The sequence below is a fragment of the Phyllobates terribilis genome, unplaced genomic scaffold (genome assembly GCF_046119375.1).
Source record: "Phyllobates terribilis strain yellow unplaced genomic scaffold, ASM4611937v1 Scaffold_5__5_contigs__length_657084704, whole genome shotgun sequence".
Classification (NCBI taxonomy): domain Eukaryota; kingdom Metazoa; phylum Chordata; class Amphibia; order Anura; family Dendrobatidae; genus Phyllobates; species Phyllobates terribilis.
The window spans coordinates 364,171,333-364,186,324 of record NW_027362765.1 but is presented as its reverse complement, the minus strand read 5'-3'; the positions used below and the strand labels follow the sequence as shown (position 1 = coordinate 364,186,324).

General features: G+C 58.7%; 1 protein-coding gene across 5 annotated transcripts in view; it reads left to right on the top strand.

The window, feature by feature from the left end:
* ADD3 (adducin 3) overlaps positions 1 to 14,992 on the top strand; it is a 67,275-nt gene that overhangs the window by 17,838 nt on the left and 34,445 nt on the right. For all 5 annotated transcript variants that reach the window (XM_073684748.1, XM_073684749.1, XM_073684746.1 and 2 more), the window contains one exon: positions 12,280 to 12,327. The gene's annotated coding sequence lies outside the window, so the exon portion shown is untranslated. The remainder of the gene's footprint in view (positions 1 to 12,279; positions 12,328 to 14,992) is intronic.

Here is a 14,992-nt window from a genome sequence, read left to right as displayed (position 1 = left end):
CCATACCAGCCGTATTCGTGTCCCGTCTCCGGCGCTCTTGTAGGGATGGTCTCGCACGTTCCGTGGGATTACTCTGTCATGTTTGTAGGATTATTCGCCTCTTTAGCTTTTGGTTTTATACTTTTAAAACTTTGTGGCAAATGTGGATTTTTTTCTGCATTTATTTAGGTATTTAGAGGCTGAGACTGTGATTTTGTGGCTATAGTTTAGTCATTTTAAGATTTTGAGGTCCCGGGGTGATAGTAAATCTCTGTATCTTCCATCCTTGTGTATACGCTCTCCCCTCGCACATTCACAACAATCATTAGTTTGTATTTGGCCTTTCTAAGAAGTCGCCCGCAGGAAGCGAATCAGGAAGAGTTTAAGAAGGGAAACCAGGTGTCCATGGGAGAAGGGCCGGCCGTCCCAACAAATGCCCATTCTGCTCTCGCCAGCTGGCTCTCACAGCACTTTACTGTCATCTGCCTCCTTCCAACCAAACCGGGACTCGGAAACATCAATGTCACAGGTCACTGTGTTAAAAACAAGACGTTTCCTCTATGGCCTGATGTTCGGGACTTCAGTAACACAACTTAAAGGGGAACTCCTCAGCTTTATATATTGGGCAGAACTTGTTATTTGTTTTCTAGAAAAGGTCGATGCAGAGAAAAGCGAGAGGACCAGAGGGATACAAGGCGGGTACGCCCAACCAACTGGTCACCAATATGGAAACTAAATTTGAGGAGACGCCTGTAAAACACCATGGAACATGAGCTAGAAGACCACATGCTGGGACCAAATAGATTGAAAGGTGACCCTGGACTTGGAGGAAAATCATTAGAACCCTGCAATTTCTATGGGATCAGACGACTACTGTCTATGAGAGAGTCCTGGATGGCAGTAATGCTGGAGAAGGATTGGGCATGTTGGATTTCAGTATGAACCATCCTTTGATTTTATGGAGGATTGGGCATGTTGGATTGCAGAATGACCCATCCTTTGATTTTATGGTGGATTGGGCGTGTTGGATTTCAGTATGACCCATCCTTTTGGTTTTATGGAGGATTGGGCATGTTGGATTGCAGAATGACCCATCCTTTGTTTTTATGGAGGATTGGGCGTGTTGGATTTCAGTATGACCCATCCTTTGATTTTATGGTGGATTGGGCGTGTTGGATTTCAGTATGACCCATCCTTTTGGTTTTATGTAGGATTGGGCATGTTGGATTTCAGTATGACCCATCCTTTGGTTTTATGGAGGATTGGTCATGTTGGATTTCAATATGACCCATTCTTTGTTTTTAGGGGGGATTGGGCATGTTGGATTGCAGTATGACCCATCCTTTGGTTTTATGGAGGATTGGGCATGTTGGATTGCAGTATGACCCATCCTTTGGTTTTATGGGAGATTGGCCAGATATCTCCTGACAGCAGTTTATTCCCCTCTCCCCATTGAGAACATGTGTTCTGCTGAGCCCGCCGTGCATGTATATGGGGGCGTTGGGAGGAATCGCTGCTGATCCGCCAACAGCTATGGAAGGATTTCTCAGAGCTGAAACGTCTGATAGATGATTGACCGGTTGCTTTATTTGATGTGCGGACTTCCTTTCCCATGTTTTTTGTATGTACTGAATTGGCTGCCGTTGTCTGCCATACATGAGACTGTCCCTCAAGGCTGCACACACTTGTGCTTACTCCCTTCTACTCATGGAAACCTGATGAGGCTGCACAGAGATGTCCCACACCTTCAGGATGTAAAGCCAGGCAGAGTATTATGTTCTGAGAGGGTGACGTGGGACGCCAAGACATAAAACAAGAGCTTGCTTGGAGCGAGGTGAAGTCCATTGACCCTCGTAGGGTTTTCTTTCCATTGACTTTCATCCTTGCGGGGAGAACATGCCTCATTTACTTACAGCATAACACAAGGCGAGGTCCCAGCTGTATGATCTGCGGCAGTGTCCAAGAGGACAGGAAACTCCTGCTCCGTCCATCCCTGATCTGTGCAGCCCCTCCGCTCATTGTTGTGCGGATCAGCAGGTTACATGTCTGTGTTTGATGGCTTTTATGGTTGACAGAGGCTGGATCTGCCGGAAACTTGTGTTGTAAATCATTCAAGAGGCAAACAATGCAGTTCTGCAAGGGAAATCTGTCCGTGACTGAGATATGGGGTTATATTGGGGTAGAACACCCAAACAGCTTATTACTTTCTGCCATCAGATAAAGGGGGCAGTAATGGGGTTCATGCTCAGTGCAGTGGTGGCATGATTGGGGCACCCTGCAGAACCAGTCAGTTGAGCCTGTTGCATCCAGGTTCAGGATTGGATGTGGCTCTTGTGTTTTACCGGGGTCCCGAGTAACTATTATATCTTATAATCGGTGGTGCCCTTTGTTTGCATTGAGGGTCTTGAGTTCTTTTCATTGATGCAGGAATGGATGCGCCTCTGGGGTTAAGTTGGTACCTGAGCACCCACTGAAACCTATGAATGGGTGGTCCCTTCTGTTCGGTGTCCTTGGCTTCTCCTGTGTTGCAGGTTCAGACCTGATTGCTCCTACTTTGTTGGAAGGGTAAAGCATCTCATGGACACCTGTGGTTACAGCAGTCACTTGGAACCGCAGAACCAAGAGTCACCCAGTTCTGCCGAACTAGAGGGTGCGATAGACGCTAAATTAGTTCAGTATCCCGATGCCTTCCAGTGCTTCAGGATTATGAGGGTCCTGGTGGGGTGAACAATGAATGAGGGGTGCCCATGGTGCCATTTTTTCATTAGGTGTTCAGTTTGTTTCTTGCGTGCCCCCAGTACATTGAGTAAATAATTGGTTTATGGTGCCACTTGAGAACCCACCAAGGTCATGAGTCCCATCCAGTATTGGAGGATACTATGGGCTTCACCAATTAATGAGGGTCTTGATCTCTTTCATCAAAAATTGAGAGACCCGTCATGGTCCACAAATCAGCTTGTCCATGGCTAAAGGGAGCCATGTTGCCTGGAAAGCCCTGTAGTACTGCAAGGTTTCACCCCGAAAAAATGTATGAAATCCAGCAAAGGGTCCTGTTAAAAATTCTTCTTTATTTAAGGTCGATTTAAAATCCACAAAGCTTAGTTTGGATTCTACACAGGCGCTGACGCGTTTCTGACAGATGTCCTTATTCATTGCATGCCATTGATTGCATATTCATTGATCTCCTTGGTTGCTGTAGAATTGGATGGGGATCTTGGCTTTATTGGGGTCTTGAGCAACTTCTGAAATTAATTGGTGGTGGTCTTGGTGGTGAAGGATTCAATGGGGGTCTTGGGTATACTTGTGTCTGGATTACTTAGTTATGCAGAGGGGGCCCCAATAAAGCAGGCGCTGGGCGTCTGAGGAATTGTCCTTCTGGTAATTTCTGTAGTAAATAGAGATTGTGGATCCTACCCCAGGAAGCCTCGCAATGACCAGTGACTATTCCCGGCTGCAGAGCGGGTGGCTCTGTAGTCCCAGAATCCTTTGCACCACATTCCAGATTTAAATGCCAGCCGGAATTCCTGGCATAAGTTGCCCGTTTAACCCTGGCATAAATAGGGTGTGAATTCTTGCGGTGTCTCTTAGGTATAAGTAGTGTAATGTAATATTCCGCTCAGAATCCCACTCTATATTTAATGGCCCTGACCCTCTTTCTGTTTTGTGGGCTCTGCCCCATGCCCGCTCTCTGTGCCAGGCTCTGCTCCGCGCCCTGTGCCTGGCTCTGCCCCATGCCCGCTCTGTGCCTGGCTCTGCCCCGTGCCCGCTCTGTGCCTGGCTCTGCCCCGTGCCCGCTCTGTGCCTGGCTCTGCCCCGTGCCCGCTCTGTGCCTGGCTCTGCCCCGTGCCCGCTCTGTGCCTGGCTCTGCCCCGTGCCCGCTCTGTGCCTGGCTCTGCCCCGTGCCCGCTCTGTGCCTGGCTCTGCCCCGTGCCCGCTCTGTGCCTGGCTCTGCCCCGTGCCCGCTCTGTGCCTGGCTCTGCCCCGTGCCCGCTCTGTGCCTGGCTCTGCCCCGCGCCCGCTCTGTGCCTGGCTCTGCCCCGCGCCCGCTCTGTGCCTGGCTCTGCCCCGCGCCCGCGCTCTGTGCCTGGCTCTGCCCCGCGCCCGCGCTCTGTGCCTGGCTCTGCCCCGCGCCCGCGCTCTGTGCCTGGCTCTGCCCCGCGCCCGCGCTCTGTGCCGGGCTCTGCCCCGCGCCCGCGCTCTGTGCCGGGCTCTGCCCCGCGCCCGCGCTCTGTGCCGGGCTCTGCCCCGCGCCCGCGCTCTGTGCCGGGCTCTGCCCCGCGCCCGCGCTCTGTGCCGGGCTCTGCCCCGCGCCCGCGCTCTGTGCCGGGCTCTGCCCCGCGCCCGCGCTCTGTGCCGGGCTCTGCCCCGCGCCCGCGCTCTGTGCCGGGCTCTGCCCCGCGCCCGCGCTCTGTGCCGGGCTCTGCCCGCGCTCTGTGCCGGGCTCTGCCCCGCGCCCGCGCTCTGTGCCGGGCTCTGCCCGCGCTCTGTGCCGGGCTCTGCCCCGCGCCCGCGCTCTGTGCCGGGCTCTGCCCCGCGCCCGCGCTCTGTGCCGGGCTCTGCCCCGCGCCCGCGCTCTGTGCCGGGCTCTGCCCCGCGCCCGCGCTCTGTGCCGGGCTCTGCCCCGCGCCCGCGCTCTGTGCCGGGCTCTGCCCCGCGCCCGCGCTCTGTGCCGGGCTCTGGCCCGCGCCCGCGCTCTGTGCCGGGCTCTGGCCCGCGCCCGCGCTCTGTGCCGGGCTCTGGCCCGCGCCCGCGCTCTGTGCCGGGCTCTGGCCCGCGCCCGCGCTCTGTGCCGGGCTCTGGCCCGCGCCCGCGCTCTGTGCCGGGCTCTGGCCCGCGCCCGCGCTCTGTGCCGGGCTCTGGCCCGCGCCCGCGCTCTGTGCCGGGCTCTGGCCCGCGCCCGCGCTCTGTGCCGGGCTCTGGCCCGCGCCCGCGCTCTGTGCCGGGCTCTGGCCCGCGCCCGCGCTCTGTGCCGGGCTCTGGCCCGCGCCCGCGCTCTGTGCCGGGCTCTGGCCCGCGCCCGCGCTCTGTGCCGGGCTCTGGCCCGCGCCCGCGCTCTGTGCCGGGCTCTGGCCCGCGCCCGCGCTCTGTGCCGGGCTCTGGCCCGCGCCCGCGCTCTGTGCCGGGCTCTGGCCCGCGCCCGCGCTCTGTGCCGGGCTCTGGCCCGCGCCCGCGCTCTGTGCCGGGCTCTGGCCCGCGCCCGCGCTCTGTGCCGGGCTCTGGCCCGCGCCCGCGCTCTGTGCCGGGCTCTGGCCCGCGCCCGCTGTCTGTGACGGGCTCTGGCCCGCGCCCGCTGTCTGTGACGGGCTCTGCTCCGCGCTCTGTGCCGGGCTCTGGCCCGCGCCCTGTGCCAGGCTCTGCCCCATGCCCGCTCTCTGTGCCGGGCTCTGCCCCGCGCCCTGTGCCAGGCTCTGCCCCATGCCCGCTCTCTGTGCCGGGCTCTGCCCCGCGCCCTGTGCCAGGCTCTGCCCCATGCCCGCTCTCTGTGCCGGGCTCTGCCCCGCGCCCTGTGTCAGGCTCTGCCCCATGCCCGCTCTCTGTGCCGGGCTCTGCTCCGCACCCTGTGCCGGGTGCTGCGATATTTGGCATAGTGTGGCCCATTTCTCTTTCTTTATTAGCCTTACAGGAGCTCTCCTATGATTGTTGGCGCGGTGGACATGGGCTGTGGGGTTGGCAGTGCTCCTGGCCTTGAGCACCCCTTTGTGCCTTATCACCGAAATGTGGCCCCCTTCATTCTGAGCATTTGTGGTGGTCTGGCTGTTGCTTCAGCCCCAATAAAGAATTTGTCCCTTTTTAAGACTTTTTGTTTTACCCTGTTCAAGCTCTTCGCTTGCTGTCATTCATCAGGAGGCGTCATTGTTTTCTGTCCTGGTCGTATGGTTGGCGCCCATGATGAGTGTAATGTTACGAGCCAGGCACCTGTGTGTTCTTCACGTGGATGGGACAGATCGAAAGCAAATCACGATGCTTCTTACTGAGTGACAGCAAGCAGAGGTCTGAAGCCGGGAGGAACTGATACAGAACTTGGACAACTTTTCATCATGAAATGATGCAACTTTGTATCCGTTATCTCATGTGGTCGGAGATATTTAGGATTCCTGTCTCTGTGTTATGAAATCTGTCCAGTTCTGGCCGCTATCATACTGGGATCTAATGGTTTCTCCGTCTCTGGAAATCGATCATCCTCTAGCAGTAAGTTTTTATTGTCCCCTGGGCCCCGTGTCCAGTGCTCAGCACTTCATCCCGCCTGTAATAATAACGCTTGTGGGGCTCCTCCGGGAGCGGTTTTTACAAAGAGGAAACTCCATTGAAAAGGGAAAATATTTCCATCTTCCAGCCTCGTCCTGCCGCCTTCCCGGGAGTCGGGATCGATTTCACAGACTCGTCCTCTGATTTTTTTTTTTTTTTTTTCAGACTTGCTGGATTTTTCAGCGTTTAAAGTTTTTCCTTTTTGAGCTCTGATGGGCTAAAAAGGAGCAGAATATGCTCAACCAGTAACGGCAGCCATTGTGGTACTTTGTGGTTGTCATTTAACTTTCCATATAGTATACCATGAAAGAAAAGTTGATTTCTTGTCTTATACTCTGGTCACAGCCAGAGCTGCATTCATAGTTCTGCTTGTATGTAAACGCCACGCTGAGAGCTGAAATTATAATTGCACAGCTACAGCCAAGAAAGACGTATAGCTAAGTGCTCAGAGTAGTAAATGTAGCTTTGGCTGTGACTAGAGTAGAAGATATGATCTCTGGTACTTTTTATAATGGTTGACTAGGGGAGCAGGGCTTCTTTTCGCTTCGAGGGTCCCTTGTTTCTCCCTCCTGGTAATCTCCAGCACAAGCGGCCATCGCAGTGTTGTAGTCATTTCCACTAATCTGTAAAGCCTCATGTAAGTCCTTAATGATGTGGAGAAATTACGTGAGATCGGCCCACGCTCACATCTGAAGATTACTATTTAGTAAGCCGGGAATAAATTTGTCAAAACTTGTTCAGCCGCAGCGCAGTAGTTGGCGATATGGCGGCAGATACAGAAATATTAACCGGATATTCACTTCATTAGTTTTACGTTTTTCAGTCGGGTAAAAAATATTGATTAAATTAAAAATATATAAAGAGACAGAGAAATATGTAACTAAATAAAAATCTGCATATCCTGAAATTTGTGGGTGGCAGCTGCACGTGTGACCACGTACGCAGGACGTCATGTGTCTGGTGGTAGTGACCGGCCGAGGTCGCCGCTGTGTGTGTGCACAGTGTCCAAGGTGCAGCGAATGGACAGAGTCGTCCATAGAGCGGTGCAATCTGCAGGTGATGGAGCGCAGCCTCTCGTCCTGTGATCCTGGCGTGATGGGGAGCTGTGCAGGCTGCAGTGTTAGTGGGCTGCCTTATCCAGGCCTCTAGCAGTGCAACACAGAAACCTCTAATAGGTAGGGTGGGATGAACAGTGACTCCACCCTCTAATGGGGGGGGTGACTGATGACCCTGCTTTCTAATGATGAGATGACTGCTGACCCCACCCTCTAGTGGGGGTGTGTGACTGCTGACACCACCCTCTAGTAGGGGTGTGTGACTGCTGATCCCACCCTCTAGTGGGGGTGTGTGACTGCTGACCCCACCCTCTAGTGGGGGGGTGTGACTGCTGACCCCACCCTCTAGTGGGGGGGTGTGACTGCTGACCCCACCCTCTAGTGGGGGGGTGTGACTGCTGACCCCACCCTCTAGTGGGGGGTGTGTGACTGCTGACCCCACCCTCTAGTGGGGGGTGTGTGACTGCTGACCCCACCCTCTAGTGGGGGGGGGGTGTGACTGCTGATCCCACCCTCTAGTGGGGGGGGTGTGACTGCTGATCCCACCCTCTAGTGGGGGGGGGTGTGACTGCTGATCCCACCCTCTAGTGGGGGGGGGTGTGACTGCTGATCCCACCCTCTAGTGGGGGGGGTGTGACTGCTGATCCCACCCTCTAGTGGGGGGGGGTGTGACTGCTGATCCCACCCTCTAGTGGGGGGGGGGTGACTGCTGATCCCACCCTCTAGTGGGGGGGGGTGACTGCTGATCCCACCCTCTAGTGGGGGGGGGTGACTGCTGATCCCACCCTCTAGTGGGGGGGGGTGACTGCTGATCCCACCCTCTAGTGGGGGGGGGTGACTGCTGATCCCACCCTCTAGTGGGGGGGGGTGACTGCTGATCCCACCCTCTAGTGGGGGGGGGTGACTGCTGATCCCACCCTCTAGTGGGGGGGGGTGACTGCTGATCCCACCCTCTAGTGGGGGTGGGTGACTGCTGATCCCACCCTCTAGTGGGGGTGGGTGACTGCTGATCCCACCCTCTAGTGGGGGTGGGTGACTGCTGATCCCACCCTCTAGTGGGGGTGGGTGACTGCTGATCCCACCCTCTAGTGGGGGTGGGTGACTGCTGATCCCACCCTCTAGTGGGGGTGGGTGACTGCTGATCCCACCCTCTAGTGGGGGTGGGTGACTGCTGATCCCACCCTCTAGTGGGGGTGGGTGACTGCTGATCCCACCCTCTAGTGGGGGTGGGTGACTGCTGATCCCACCCTCTAGTGGGGGTGGGTGACTGCTGATCCCACCCTCTAGTGGGGGTGGGTGACTGCTGATCCCACCCTCTAGTGGGGGTGGGTGACTGCTGATCCCGCCCTCTAGTGGGGGTGGGTGACTGCTGATCCCGCCCTCTAGTGGGGGTGGGTGACTGCTGATCCCGCCCTCTAGTGGGGGTGGGTGACTGCTGATCCCGCCCTCTAGTGGGGGTGGGTGACTGCTGGCCCCGCCCTCTAGTGGGGGTGGGTGACTGCTGGCCCCGCCCTCTAGTGGGGGTGGGTGACTGCTGGCCCCGCCCTCTAGTGGGGGTGGGTGACTGCTGGCCCCGCCCTCTAGTGGGGGTGGGTGACTGCTGGCCCCGCCCTCTAGTGGGGGTGGGTGACTGCTGGCCCCGCCCTCTAGTGGGGGTGGGTGACTGCTGGCCCCGCCCTCTAGTGGGGGTGGGTGACTGCTGGCCCCGCCCTCTAGTGGGGGGGTGGGTGACTGCTGGCCCCGCCCTCTAGTGGGGGGGTGACTGCTGGCCCCGCCCTCTAGTGGGGGGGGTGGGTGACTGCTGGCCCCGCCCTCTAGTGGGGGGGTGGGTGACTGCTGGCCCCGCCCTCTAGTGGGGGGGTGGGTGACTGCTGGCCCCGCCCTCTAGTGGGGGGGGGTGACTGCTGGCCCCGCCCTCTAGTGGGGGGGGGTGACTGCTGGCCCCGCCCTCTAGTGGGGGGGGGGAGACTGCTGGCCCCGCCCTCTGGTGGGGTGTGTGACTGCTGACCCCGCCCTCTGGTGGGGTGTGTGACTGCTGGCCCCGCCCTCTGGTGGGGTGTGTGACTGCTGGCCCCGCCCTCTAGTGTGTGTGTGGGGGGTGACTGCTGGCCCCGCCCTCTAGTGTGTGTGGGGTGTGTGACTGCTGACCCCGCCCTCTGGTGGGGTGTGTGACTGCTGGCCCCGCCCTCTAGTGGGGGGGGTGACTGCTGGCCCTGCCCTCTAGTGGGGGTGTGACTGCAGTCACACACCCCACCAGAGAGCGGGGTCAGCAGTCACACACCCCACCAGAGGGCGGGGTCAGCAGTCACCCCCCCCCACACACACACACACTAGAGGGCGGGGTCAGCAGTCACCCCCCCCACACACACACACTAGAGGGCGGGGTCAGCAGTCACCCCCCCACACACACACACTAGAGGGCGGGGTCAGCAGTCACCCCCCCACACACACACAGTAGAGGGCGGGGCCAGCAGTCACCCCCCTCTAGTGGGGGGGTGACTGCTGGCCCCGCCCTCTACTGTGTGTGGGGGGTGACTGCTGGCCCCGCCCTCTACTGTGTGTGGGGGGTGACTGCTGGCCCCGCCCTCTACTGTGTGTGGGGGGTGACTGCTGGCCCCGCCCTCTACTGTGTGTGGGGGGTGACTGCTGGCCCCGCCCTCTACTGTGTGTGGGGGGTGACTGCTGACCCCACCCTCTAGTGGGGGGGGTGACTGCTGACCCCGCCCTCTACGGTGTGTGTGGGGGGTGACTGCTGACCCCACCCTCTAGTGGGGGGGGTGACTGCTGACCCCACCCTCTGATGAGATGACTGCTGACCCTGCTTTGTAATAATGAGATGACGGCTGACCCCACACTCTAGTGGGGGTGTGACTGCTGACCCCACCCTCTAGTGTGTGTGGGGGTGACTGCTGGCCCCGCCCTCTAGTGTGTGTGGGGGTGACTGCTGGCCCCGCCCTCTAGTGTGTGTGGGGGGTGACTGCTGGCCCCGCCCTCTAGTGTGTGTAGGGGGTGACTGCTGGCCCCGCCCTCTAGTGTGTGTGGGGGGTGACTGCTGGCCCCGCCCTCTAGTGGGTGTGGGGGGTGACTGCTGGCCCCGCCCTCTAGTGGGTGTGTGTGACTGCTGGCCCCGCCCTCTAGTGGGTGTGTGTGACTGTTGGCCCCGCCCTCTAGTGGGGGGGGGGGTGACTGTTGGCCCCGCCCTCTAGTGGGGGGGTGACTGTTGGCACCGCCCTCTAGTGGGGGGGTGACTGCTGGCCCTGCCCTCTAGTGTGTGTGTGGGGGGTGACTGCTGGCCCCGCCCTCTAGTGGGGGGGTGACTGCTGGCCCCGCCCTCTAGTGGGGGGGTGACTGCTGGCCCCGCCCTCTAGTGGGGGGGGGGTGACTGCTGGCCCCGCCCTCTAGTGGGGGGGTGACTGCTGGCCCCGCCCTCTAGTGGGGGGGTGACTGCTGGCCCCGCCCTCTAGTGGGGGGTGACTGCTGGCCCCGCCCTCTAGTGGGGGGGGTGACTGCTGGCCCCGCCCTCTAGTGGGGGGGTGACTGCTGGCCCCGCCCTCTAGTGTGGGGGGGTGACTGCTGGCCCCGCCCTCTACTGTGTGTGGGGGGTGACTGCTGGCCCCGCCCTCTACTGTGTGTGGGGGGTGACTGCTGGCCCCGCCCTCTACTGTGTGTGGGGGGTGACTGCTGGCCCCGCCCTCTACTGTGTGTGGGGGGTGACTGCTGACCCCGCCCTCTAGTGTGTGTGTGGGGGGGTGACTGCTGACCCCGCCCTCTAGTGTGTGTGTGTGTGTGGGGGGGTGACTGCTGACCCCGCCCTCTAGTGTGTGTGGGGGGGGGTGACTGCTGACCCCGCCCTCTAGTGTGTGTGTGGGGGGGGTGACTGCTGACCCCGCCCTCTAGTGTGTGTGGGGTGTGTGACTGCTGACCCCGCCCTCTGGTGGGGTGTGTGACTGCTGACCCCGCCCTCTGGTGGGGTGTGTGACTGCTGACCCCGCCCTCAAGTGTGTGTGGGGTGTGACTGCTGACCCCACCCTCTAGTGGGGGTGTGTGACTGCTGACCCCACCCTCTAGTGGGGGTGTGTGACTGCTGACCCCACCCTCTAGTGGGGGTGTGTGACTGCTGACCCCACCCTCTAGTGGGGGGGGTGACTGCTGATCCCACCCTCTGATGAGATGACTGCTGACCCTGCTTTGTAATAATGAGATGACTGCTGACCCCGCCCTCTGAGATGACTGCTGACCCCGCCCTCTGAGATGACTGCTGACCCTGCTTTGTAATAATGAGATGACTGCTGACCCCGCCCTCTGAGATGACTGCTGACCCCGCCCTCTGAGATGACTGCTGACCCTGCTTTCTAATGATGAGATGACGGCTGACCCCACACTCTAGTGGGGGTGTGACTGCTGACCCCACCCTCTAGTGGGGGCGTGACTGCTGGCCCCGCCCTCTGGTGGGGTGTGTGACTGCTGACCCCGCCCTCTGGTGGGGGGTGTGACTGCTGGCCCTGCCCTCTGGTGTGGGGGGGGTGACTGCTGGCCCCGCCCTCTGGTGTGGGGGGGTGACTGCTGGCCCCGCCCTCTGGTGTGGGGGGGTGACTGCTGGCCCCGCCCTCTGGTGGGGGGGGTGACTGCTGGCCCCGCCCTCTGGTGGGGGGGGGGGTGACTGCTGGCCCCGCCCTCTGGTGGGGGGGGGGGTGACTGCTGGCCCCGCCCTCTGGTGGGGGGGGGGGTGACTGCTGGCCCTGCCCTCTGGTGGGGGGTGTGACTGCTGGCCCCGCCCTCTGGTGGGGGGTGTGACTGCTGGCCCCGCCCTCTGGTGGGGGGTGTGACTGCTGATTCTGTCCCAGTCTACATGACGCGGTGATCTGTAGAGATGTCACTGTATTCTTTCTCCAGCTGATACCTGCGATATTTCAGCAATGTTATATGTACTGTCACACGATTACAATGTGTCGTCCTCAGATAATTGCCGGACTGTAATAAGATTTCTTCTCTCTTGTAGGTGAAGAGGAGCTGAGCTCTTTCCTCCTGGGTTTGGGAACGTATTTGGGTAAGTGGTCGGATGTTATACATTTTGTGGGGTGCTGGGTGCACAATATATTGAGGGGTTTAGTTTCTCCCGTGGTCTTGGAGGTGATGACCCTGCACAGCGGCGTTGGTCCTATGTCTTCCGCATGACTGACGACGTGGTCTACACTCGCTGTACATGTCGGCAGCCGCGGCTCGTCAGTCCAGTTATTAGATCTGTGCCTTGTGATAGAGGCGGCGCAGGAGCCGAGATCCACCGCTGTATATGCGGCAGAATGGGCGCAGGAGTTTGCAGGTGACATCTCCCAAGTTGAACACCTGCATCCAATGCACGACTGACGACTGTGTCCACCGAAAGTAAAGCTCCCCATTACATGGCAGCAAGCAGAGAGCGGGAAAGCTGCAAGCCTCTGATACAGGATGGATATGCGGGGTCTCATACTGTATCCCGGTTATATGAAAGCATCGGAGGGCGACATCCACTCCACTCACATCCAAAGCACAAGTGAACATGCAGATAATCATTATATCACAGCTACACATAGATGTAACCTAAAGAGTACAGATGCAGCGTTACCGTCCGGAGCTGAGATCTCCCTGCATTCCCTGCACAGAACAGAAGTGACAGCCTTGCACCTGCCATTGTACGTTCATCTGATATAGAAAAAAACTGTAAAAGTAGTGATGGAGATGGTAGACAGCCAACTCGCTGACTGTTTCCAATTACAAACAATGCTGTTCATGTAGATCAGTTTATCATACACACTATGGGGATTTATTACACACTTTACACTGGAAAACTATTGCATTTTTTTGTCAACATTTTTTTCCGCAGTTTTTAAAGGTGTTGTGGTAAGTGGGGCGAGTTTAGCGGGAGGGTCCGACCTAATCCAACCCCACAAATTAACTGATTTTATAGCAGAAAATGGCATTTTTCTGCAGCTCATGACTGGAGGACATTATCAGACAAACTCCAGCAGTCAGAGCTACGGCCGCATGTGGCCAATTCCCACGTGTGGTGTCGGCCTCATCGTCAGATAAATGCACTATATGTGATGTCACGTTGTGCTCTCTCTCTCTCTCGGGCTCGCGCTCTCTCTCTCTCTCGGGCTCGCGCTCTCTCTCTCGGGCTCGCGCTCTCTCTCTCGGGCTCGCGCTCTCTCTCTCTCTCGGGCTCGGGCTCGCGCGCCCTCTCTCTCTCTCGGGCTCGCGCGCTCTCTCTCTCTCTCGGGCTCGCGCGCCCTCTCTCTCTCTCTCGGGCTCGCGCGCCCTCTCTCTCTCTCTCTCGGGCGCCCTCTCTCTCTCTCTCTCGGGCTCGCGCGCCCTCTCTCTCTCGGGCTCGCGCGCCCTCTCTCTCTCTCTCTCGGGCTCGCGCGCCCTCTCTCTCTCTCTCTCGGGCTCGCGCGCCCTCTCTCTCTCTCGGGCTCGCGCGCCCTCTCTCTCTCTCGGGCTCGCGCGCCCTCTCTCTCTCGGGCTCGCGCGCCCTCTCTCTCTCTCTCGGGCTCGCGCGCCCTCTCTCTCTCTCGGGCTCGCGCGCCCTCTCTCTCGCTCTCGCTCTCGCTCTCGCTCTCGCTCTCGCTCTCGCTCTCGCTCTCGCTCTCGCTCTCTCTCTCTCTCTCTCGGGCTCGCTCTCTCTCTCTCTCGGGCTCGCTCTCTCTCTCTCTCTCTCGGGCTCGCTCTCCCTCTCTCTCTCTCGGGCTCGCCCTCCCTCTCTCTCTCTCGGGCTCGCGCTCGCCCTCCCTCTCTCTCTCTCGCTCGCTCGCCCTCCCTCTCTCTCTCTCTCGGGCTCGCTCGCCCTCTCTCTCTCGGGCTCGGCTCTGAGGTCACATGTGGGACGTCTCGGTCGTCTTGTGGTTTTTGGGTGCGGCACAGCAAGTGTTTTTAAATCTCAAGTCAGGCTTCCTCTGTAGAGTTCTGCAGCCGCAGCCCCCACCCTCGGCATGGCCGGGGTTAATCACAGGGTTCGGCATCTGAACTTAGATTAATAGAGTTTGTGGGTTATATAAAGTAATTGTGGATTACTGTGGTTTATTCCCCGGGGCCGCACAGTTCCCGCTCACAGATGCAGCGTGATGATGCTTTTAAAGCCTTTTTTTTTTTTTTGCTCATGAATAGTATGCAAGGACTAAAGTGTGCACATCCAGAGTGGCGGGACAAAAAAGGAGGACAGTAAGGACTGGCTATAAAGGGGAGGTAACATATTTCTGCCATTGACATAAAGCGGTCACCGGCCCTCGGAAGTGGGAACCTCTTCTAGGACGACTCGGGTTCTTCCTGACTGTTTAATGGAGAATGACTTTTGCAATTTCTCAACAGACTGTTGTTTTGTTTTACTATTAGATTTTTGTATTTTTGCTTTCAATGAATAGAAACTTTGATGTTTCCATCTGGAGGCTGAACTCCCTCCCTGACCCTGATATGTTTTACAGCTGACACTGTTGTTTTGGCAAATCTTAGACTGTTAATTGTAACAACCGAGGTCCGAGCTGCTGATGTCTGGGCCTGGGCCGCGGTCACGGTGGAGATAATAATGGTGTAATGGGTAATTTTTTGTGGTGTCTGCCGTCAACTGGGGTCGCCGCCCCTCCGTCCTCGGTGTCTGCCCGCCCTCGCGGTCTGCCGGCCCCTCCGCCCTCGCGGTCTGCCGGCCCCTCCGCCCTCGCGGTCTGCCGGCCCCTCCGCCCTCG